The sequence below is a fragment of the Canis lupus genome, chromosome 10 (genome assembly GCF_003254725.2).
Source record: "Canis lupus dingo isolate Sandy chromosome 10, ASM325472v2, whole genome shotgun sequence".
In the NCBI taxonomy this organism is placed as follows: Eukaryota; Metazoa; Chordata; class Mammalia; order Carnivora; family Canidae; genus Canis; species Canis lupus.
This window is the reverse complement of record NC_064252.1, coordinates 33668291-33676571: the sequence shown is the minus strand read 5'-3', so window position 1 is coordinate 33676571 and position 8281 is coordinate 33668291. Positions and strand designations below refer to the sequence as shown.

At 42.3% G+C, this 8281-nt stretch overlaps 1 pseudogene; it reads right to left on the bottom strand.

The window, feature by feature from the left end:
* Positions 1-1953: 1953 nt before the first annotated feature.
* Positions 1954-6413, bottom strand: LOC112675215 (COBW domain-containing protein 2-like; annotated as a pseudogene).
* Positions 6414-8281: the final 1868 nt, after the last annotated feature.

Here is an 8281-nt window from a genome sequence, read left to right as displayed (position 1 = left end):
TCTTTCGCATAAGTGACACTCTCAGGCCAGCTCTGTGTTGGCATGATGAATGGTTATCAGGAACTCTGGGTTTCTATTTTACAAGGTTCCAGTGCAGAAAAGGAAAAACTTTTCTTTCCCAATATTTTTTATTGAGGCCCCATAATGAAGTCACACTGGCCTCACTGTGATAAAATATAGAATAGCACAAATCAAGTACAAAACGATTCATCGCATGACCTTGAGGAGCGTACCACTGAACTCAAGTTCTGTAAAATGAGCATAAGAATTGTGTTTATTTTTCAGGGTAATTGTGAGCGTTAAAAGTCATAACATATTTTGAGTTATTTGGCACACATCACAAATTATGTTACAAAATGTTTAGTTTATGAAGAAATTTTTGCATTTATTTGCTACCACCCAGTTCCAAGCCCCAATATGCACATGTCTGTACCTGTGCTCACACACGCGCGCGCGCGCACACACACACACACACACACACAGAGTCATGGAACCGCTAATGTAATAGAAGCTAGGGCTAAAGACATATATACTGTGATCACACTGGGCCAGAACCTGAAGCTATTTTGTAACCTCCAGTGATTTAGGTTATCTTGCTATTGGTGCATTGCCTGCCGCTGCCACCATGGCACACACATCCACACACATGTAAAATGTGAACTATTGCTAATATATGAGAAACCAAGCAGGTAAAACACTTGGGTCCCTGTGTGGTGCATAGTTGTGATTCTCACACAGAAGTTAGCCTATTTGCCATGAGGCCAACCCAACTGTTAATTGTGTGATGAAGAAAGTGAGAAAGGGGCTTTGAAATAGTGATGGGCACAAGCAGTGATGAGCACTGGGTGTTATATGCAACTGATAAATTATTGAACACTACATCTGAAACTAATGATGTACTCTATGTTGGCTAATTGAATTCAAACAAAAAAAGGAAAATAGCAATGATCTGACTTCTGACTCTGGTCACAATGCACTAATGGGTACTGAATTTACTTTCTTTCTTTTTTTTTTTTTTTTGTTCGGGATTTACTTTCTCTTGTGGAAAATTCAATACTGTGAAATGTCAGTATGTGTCAGTGGGCAGCTGGCAACTCAGGACAGTGATTCCTGAGAGAAGAGAAATCAATGATTGCCCCAGATTCCTGCCTGGAGAAAGGTTCCAGGAGGTGTTATATGGAGGAGGAGGCACTGACACAGAGCCCGGGAGCTTCTTTGAGTTGAGGTTGTGGCTCAGGGAGGCCAATACAGATGGAATTCTGAACTGAGCACTGCATAGCTTGGATCTGCTCCTTCTTTTTCTTCTCTTCTAGTTTTCCTAAGATGGTAGCTTAGGTCATTGATTTTCAGATATTTCTTCTTTTCTAATGCAGGTATGCAGTGCTATAAATATTTTTCTAAGCACTGTTTTCATCTCACAAATTTTGATAAGTTGTATTTTTATTTAGTTCAAAATATTTTAAAATTCTCTTGACGGGCAGCCCTGGGTGGCTCAGCAGTTTAGCACTGCCTTCAGCCCAGGGCCTGATCCTGGAGACCTGGGATCGAGTCCCGTGTCGGGCTCCCTGCATGGAGCCTGCTTCTCCTTCTGCCTTGTGTCTCTGCCTCTGTGTGTGTGTGTGTGTCTCATGAATGAGTAAATAAAAATCTTTAAAAAAATTTAAAAAATAAAATAGAATTCTCTTGAGATTTCTTCTTTCATTTATGTATTGTTTATGAGTTTGTTCTATTTACTTATTTTCCAGTGGACATTATATTTTATTGTATGAATGTCAAATGTTTCACAGTATTTAATAACTATATTTTATGTATTTTGTAAAATAAGCACTATTTGAAAGTATACTGGAATTTGTAACAGAAGTAATACAAAGAATAGATGCTTGAAATACACCTGGTAGGAAACTTATTCCCAATTATATCATCCAATCCTTTGGATAAGAAATGTTTCTAGTGTTATGGATAAACTTGATCTTCTTTGAAATGTGTTGTCCACCACTTTTCTGTTTCAGTCTTAGTAGCTATAAGTAGTTATTGAAGATGTCCTCATCTAGATTCCCATCAATAAGAGCCAATTGATTCGTTCTCTCAGTATCTTCTTTCCAGCTCTCCTCCAGATCATAGAGCTCATGGGCACCTTGGACAATCATTGGTTTTGGTTTGTCTTTGATCAACACCTGCCCCTTGAGTTGCTTGACCTGCATGCAGTCATTGTCCTTGCTTCTCACATTCTTCACCCACAGAAGATTCTGAATAAATCCATTTAGACTTTCTTCCTTCACATCGCTTGGTTCTAAAATGTGATGTTGATGATGCTCTGATCAGCGCAAGGCTGTGTGGTTGGTAAGTGTTGAAGTTTTTCTGCAAATATATTCCAGAGAGACTGTCAAAGACATGAAGAGCTAGTATATTAGAGAGATCAGCTCTTGATCCTTGTGTTTCTAAAAATTTTCCCAGTCCATTTATTGATCTAATGGTGATTCTTAATTTGTTTAAATCCTCTTGTGAAACCCAATCTGTTTTATTAATGATAATGGTATCTGCTGAAGCAGTTTGCCTAGAAGCCTCCTGGATAAGACCATCGAGTTTTTCTACTGCTAAATGTTTTAATCCATATTTTGTATCCACAAGAGTTCTGATACTAATAAGAGAAATATTAATCCCTAATTCAGCATCAACCCCAAAACAAAGATGCTACAGCACCAGCATCTGCTAATCCAGTGGTCTTTAATGGTATGTCATCAAATTTTCCCTTCTTCTGCATCACATTCTCGTTAGCTCCAGGGCCACTATCCTATTCAGTAGAATAGCAGAGGCAATCATTTCTAAGTTCCAACTATTTTTGGTAGAGAACTTCACTTTGGCTGACAGATAAGGATTTCTCCACTGTACTTTCTCCCCCAAATTTGTTTGAAATAACTACTACTCTTTTCTTATGTTGCTCCATCAAGATATTTTTCAGAAGTATTGGTGCACCTAGCCCCTTAATACCTAGTGATAATTGTGACTAGGATCTTGGTACCAGGACCAGACTTTTCCTCCTCCTCTCCTTCCCTCATCTCAATGGGGATCAATTCAGGACAGTCCTCCTCTGTCTGCTCCTCTTCCTCATCCACAGCTCTGACATCCTGACCAGCTGCACAGCATGCCTCTCCCTCAGCTCAAGAGCTGGGACCCCCATGTGTTATTTACAAGTGTATTGCTTAATTGCCAAGTATTTGGGGGATTTTTCCAGCTATATTTTGTTACCGATTTCTAGTTTAATCTCACTGGGGTCTGAGAGCAGACATTGTATGATTTCGATTACACTATCTTTGTTAAGGTGTGTTTTATGGCCCAGAGTGTGGTCCATGTGGGTGAATGTTCCATGTGAGCTTAAGGATTAACTACTGGCACTGTTGAGTTCAACTATATCTTTACTGATTTCTGCCTGCCACAGCTGTCTATTTCTGATAGAAGGGTGTTAAAGTCTCTAACTCTAATGGCTTCTTCTATTTCTCTTTGCAGTTGTATCAATTTTTGCCTCGTGTTGTTAGGTGCATACATATTCAGGATTGTTAATTCTTCTTAGATAATTGGCCCCTTGATCATTATACAGTGGTTTTCTTTATCCTTGATTAAGTAAGAGAGGAGAGGACAATGGGTAAAGTTAAGAATATTACTCTGTTGGGAGTTTCATCATGGAGAATAACAACCCTGCTTTCTCACCAAGAATCAGGGTTTCTTAGAAACTATCACAGAAACTCTGTGTTGCATTGATGGCACTTGTGCCCATGGCTGAGTGCCTTTGAGCTAAAGCACCATCTAGAAAGTGGCAGATCCCCTGTTAATGACACAGTTACTCAGAAGACTATTTTAAGGAAAAAATTATTGAGTGTTGTAACTGTCTCAGGAATAACCTTCAAACAGCACATTCTGGGCTGCCTGAGGGAAGATCATGGTCAGGAGTGTTGCTTTGAGAAGATGAATGAAGGGAAAGGGACTAATATGAGTTTAAGGCCCATTATGAATCAGGCACTATGACAGGTGCTTTGACATATATTTCCACCCAATAATATAACAATATTTATTCACTGCTTGCCATTTTCCAGTTATCTCTTTAAACCTTCAAAACAGGGCAGCCCGGGTGGCTCAGTGGTTTAGCATCACCTTCAGTCCAGGGCATGATCCTGGAGACCTGAGATGGAACCTCACATCAGGCTCTCCGCATGGAGCCTGCTTCTCCCTCTGCCTGTGTCTCTGCCTCTCTTTCTCTCCGTGTCTCTCATGAATAAATAAATAAAATCTTTAAAAAAAAAATAAACCTTCAAAACATGCTGATGAATTGGGTCAGTGAGTGTAGAATATGGGTTAAAACCATGGGCCAGACTGCCTGCCTGTATTTTGATTCTGGCTCCTCCCCTGATATGTTACCTTGGGTGAATTATTTACCTTCATGTGATTCAGTGTCCTCATTTGTGAAATGAAGACAGTGGGAGCTCCTCCTTGTAGCTTCTTCACATGGTGGCAGATACAAAGAGCTCTGTCATCTGTAGGCTATGATTTACCATTATTAGCCATATTATAGGTCAGGAAACTAAAGCTTGAAGAGCTGTGTCTGGGGTCACACATCCAGGAATTTGTCACTTTGGGATGGAAGGGTAAGCAATGAAAGGAAATTTGACTTGGATGAGGAAATGCAGCAGAGAGTGCATTGAAGTGTGTGGTGAGGAGAAGATGGTTGAGGACAGCCTGTGGGGAGCTTAGATATTGTAAGCAAGTGTGGTGGAGAAAGAGTTTTCCCAAAACGAATTTTTTCCTAATTTGTTTTTCTACAGAAGCATCCCTACAGATTGCTTTTTTACTGGCAAACATTCAGGATGTGTTCTCCTGGGAAGATAAATGGAGAAGTTCCCCTCCCCCGCCAAGCATACATGATGAGTCATGGCCTATTTTAGGTCAGGTTTAAGAGGATAACCTGGTGAAATTCCAAGGCTGTTGGTGGGAAGAGCTTTCCTTTTTGCCTTCCTTATAGAGCTAGTCTTTGTCAACAGAGCTTCCCAGACAGGAAGAGGAAACTGGGTTCCAGTAAAAACAAGTCACTTGAGGAAAGACAGGAAGGAAGTTGTGAGTGTTCGGGGCTACTAGCTTTGATTTTGGATGGTCTTTTAGTCCCTTCCCAGTGGCCAAAGAACTTTATCAACACTTTAGAATAAAGCTGAGAAAGACCCTGTGGGCTTCTAGAACCTCACCTTTGATGCCCTGGCTGGGGGATCCGATTTTGCCTGAAGCCCCCCATGCTGGCTATTCCTACCAGCTGAGGAATTTTAAACTCTTTCTGATGTCTGGGTCCTATACGATGTTTAATTTTTTCCAAGTCTTCTGTGGCTGTTGTCTCTAGGATCCACAACAACCATGCTGAGGTGGGCAGGACAGGAGGGATTATTCCTATTTTGCAGATGAGAAAACAGTTTCTAGGAGAATATGTTTCATTCTTGAGGTCACTTAGCTGATAAGTGATAGCACTGAAGCTGAACTCAGAGCTTCATAAAGAGCCATCATGCTAAGTGAAATAACAGGAGAAAGACAATTATCATATGATTGCACTCATATGTGGAATATAAGAAATAGCACAGAGGGCGATAAGGGAAGGAGGGGAAAGTGAATGTGAAGAAATCAGAGAGGGAGACAAACCATGAGTGACTCCTAACTGAGAAACGAACTGAGGGTTGCTGGCAGTAGGGGGGAGGGGTCACTGGGTGATGAGCATTAAGGAGGGCACGCGATGGGGTGAGCACTGGGTGTTACATGCTACTGATGAATTACTGAAAACTACACCTGAAACTAATAATATGTTGGCTAATTGAATTTAAAAAAGGAGCCTGTTGAACTAGGGTGGCATCAGGTATTTGTGGAGAGGGAGCCGGTACCACCACGGGGAGTGGCTGGTCTCTGAGGGGTGTGAACACGGGGGCACAGTTTTCTGCACCTTTACATCCTGCTGCCTGGCTCTGTGCCGGCCTGCTGCAGGATGTCTCAGATAGTTGTTGAAATGTGTTAAAAGAAACCACCAGAAGTCAGGATTGGCTTGGCACTTGGGGGAGCTGAGCAAGAGTCCTGGCTGGGGAGGGTCCAGGGGATGGACATGCAGGTCTGATGCACTTACAGCTTTAATTACAGCTTCAAAGAGAGACTGCCTGGGGCACTTGCTGGTCAACTGTCCAGTGCAACAGCAATACATGGTGTTGCTCTGCCCTGTTCTGGTCAGAAAAGAAGGGCTTGGAACCAGGAAGCAGAATGAGATGCCTTTCTCTGTCTCCATGTTGCCCTGACATGCTGTCAAACAGCAACCTTTCAGGACCCCTCTTTATCTTTCATGCCTACCGGATCCTCCCTTCCCTCTCACCTGATACCCCAAGTCCTCCAGCTGTAGTCATCTTCCCCTGCAAGGTGAGACTCTTTGGATGCAGTTTAAGGACAAATGGGCCCCCTCAATCCTTACTGGAGGCAGGATAGGGAGGCAAGAAAGCTTTGCAATCAGGTAGTCTTGAGGTCTCCTACACCAAGGTCTCCTGTATACGCCCCAGGACTTTTCATAGCCCCTCCCCCCCCTTTGCCATACACCAATGGCCCAAACCACAGGCCCACGTGTGCAGTTTAGAGGAGTCATATTTGGCTCTTCAGAGAACATGCAGGGAAAACAGTCTGCTCCAGGAATGCTGAGCAAGGGCCCTGAAAGGGCTTATTAGGTGTGGAATCCCAGGTAGCAGTGCCCAGGGCTGCCAAAGAGGGTGCTTTGTTCTTCTCCTCCACCTGGCTCAGGTGGGCTGTCCTCTGCTCATTCACATGGAGCGATGCCAGCTTCTCACCTGCCTCTTGCGGCTGCCAAACTTTCACTAGGGGACATCATTGCTGTTTCTGCAAGGGCAAATGCTTTGTTTCTGGGAAGACTCTTTCCAGTTTTGAAGTTAGCCTGGGAAGATCCTAAGCTGGTTTGAGTGTCTGCCATGCTGAGCAAATACCAGTGAACAACAGCAGTATTGACGATGGTAATAACAATGGTGTGCTTTAGTGAACACCTACTACGTGCCGGACACTGGTTTAATTGCATCACATGCATTATTTTGCTTAGTCCTCACAGCAGAATGAAGTAGGTATGATCATATTATTGTAAGATGAAAAAGCTAAGACTCAGAGAGGTTATATAATTTTCTCAGGGACAAAGTGAATGATGGTGACTGAATCTGGATTCTATCATAGGCCTCTCTGACTTCCCGGTCCAGCCTGGTTACCACTATGTCTCAATGTCGCTTCATTTGTACGTGTAGATATTATATGATGGCTTTTGATGGTGTGTCCTCTACCCTAGATGGAAATCAGTGAGGCTGGGTTGAGGGGGCATGTGTCCTCCTCTACCATACCTGCAGTGGACCATGCCGCCCAAGCCCATGAACCTTCGTTAGGGTGCCCTGGGGACCCTTGACTTCACCTCCTGCCATCATTTTACCCTTCCTGTTCTGGCTTCACTGACTTCTTCACTGTTTCTCAAACACATAAAGCATTCCTCTATCTCAGGGACTTTGTGCTTCCTGTTCTTTTATTCTGGAATATTCTATACTCTAACTTCACACAAATCTACTCAAATATCACCTTAGCTGAGAGGCTGTCTTTAATTGTGTATATAAACGAGCATCCCTTTCTTCCCCCACCATCCTGGGCTTCTATCCCTTTCCACTGTTTTGAGCTTCTTCATTGCTCCCACCACCACCTGGCAGAGTGTACGAGTGGATGCTTGGCCTGCATGTCCTCCACATTTAGAACATTGCATGGCCCCTGACAGACTAGATAAATAGCTGTTGAATGACTATCCTGGTGAATGAAATGGCCCAGGCTCACCACTCCAGATTATGGAGCCAATCTCACATTACAACTTAAGGCAAATGACATATCAAAGTAGAAACTGATATAAAAAAAATCCAGTGGGTTATTATTAAATACAGCAGCTGAAAATAGCAGAAAGATTTTTTAAATAAGAAAAAATGTTTTTTTCTGCTCATATACAGATTTTGTACTTATCACATGAAAATTTAGAATTTTGGAATTGATTCTAGTGAGAAAGAATTACTTGTTGCTATCTGTATGGATGTGTGCATTAGAACTCCATGTTGAAATTATATGTGCCTTCTCCATGAAGTCTTCTAGCTATTCCAGTAAGAATCAATACCTATGCCTTGAAAGCACCAGAACCCTTTATCCATACCTCTCTGATAAATAAGGCAGCTAAGCCAAAGTGATTCAAATAAAC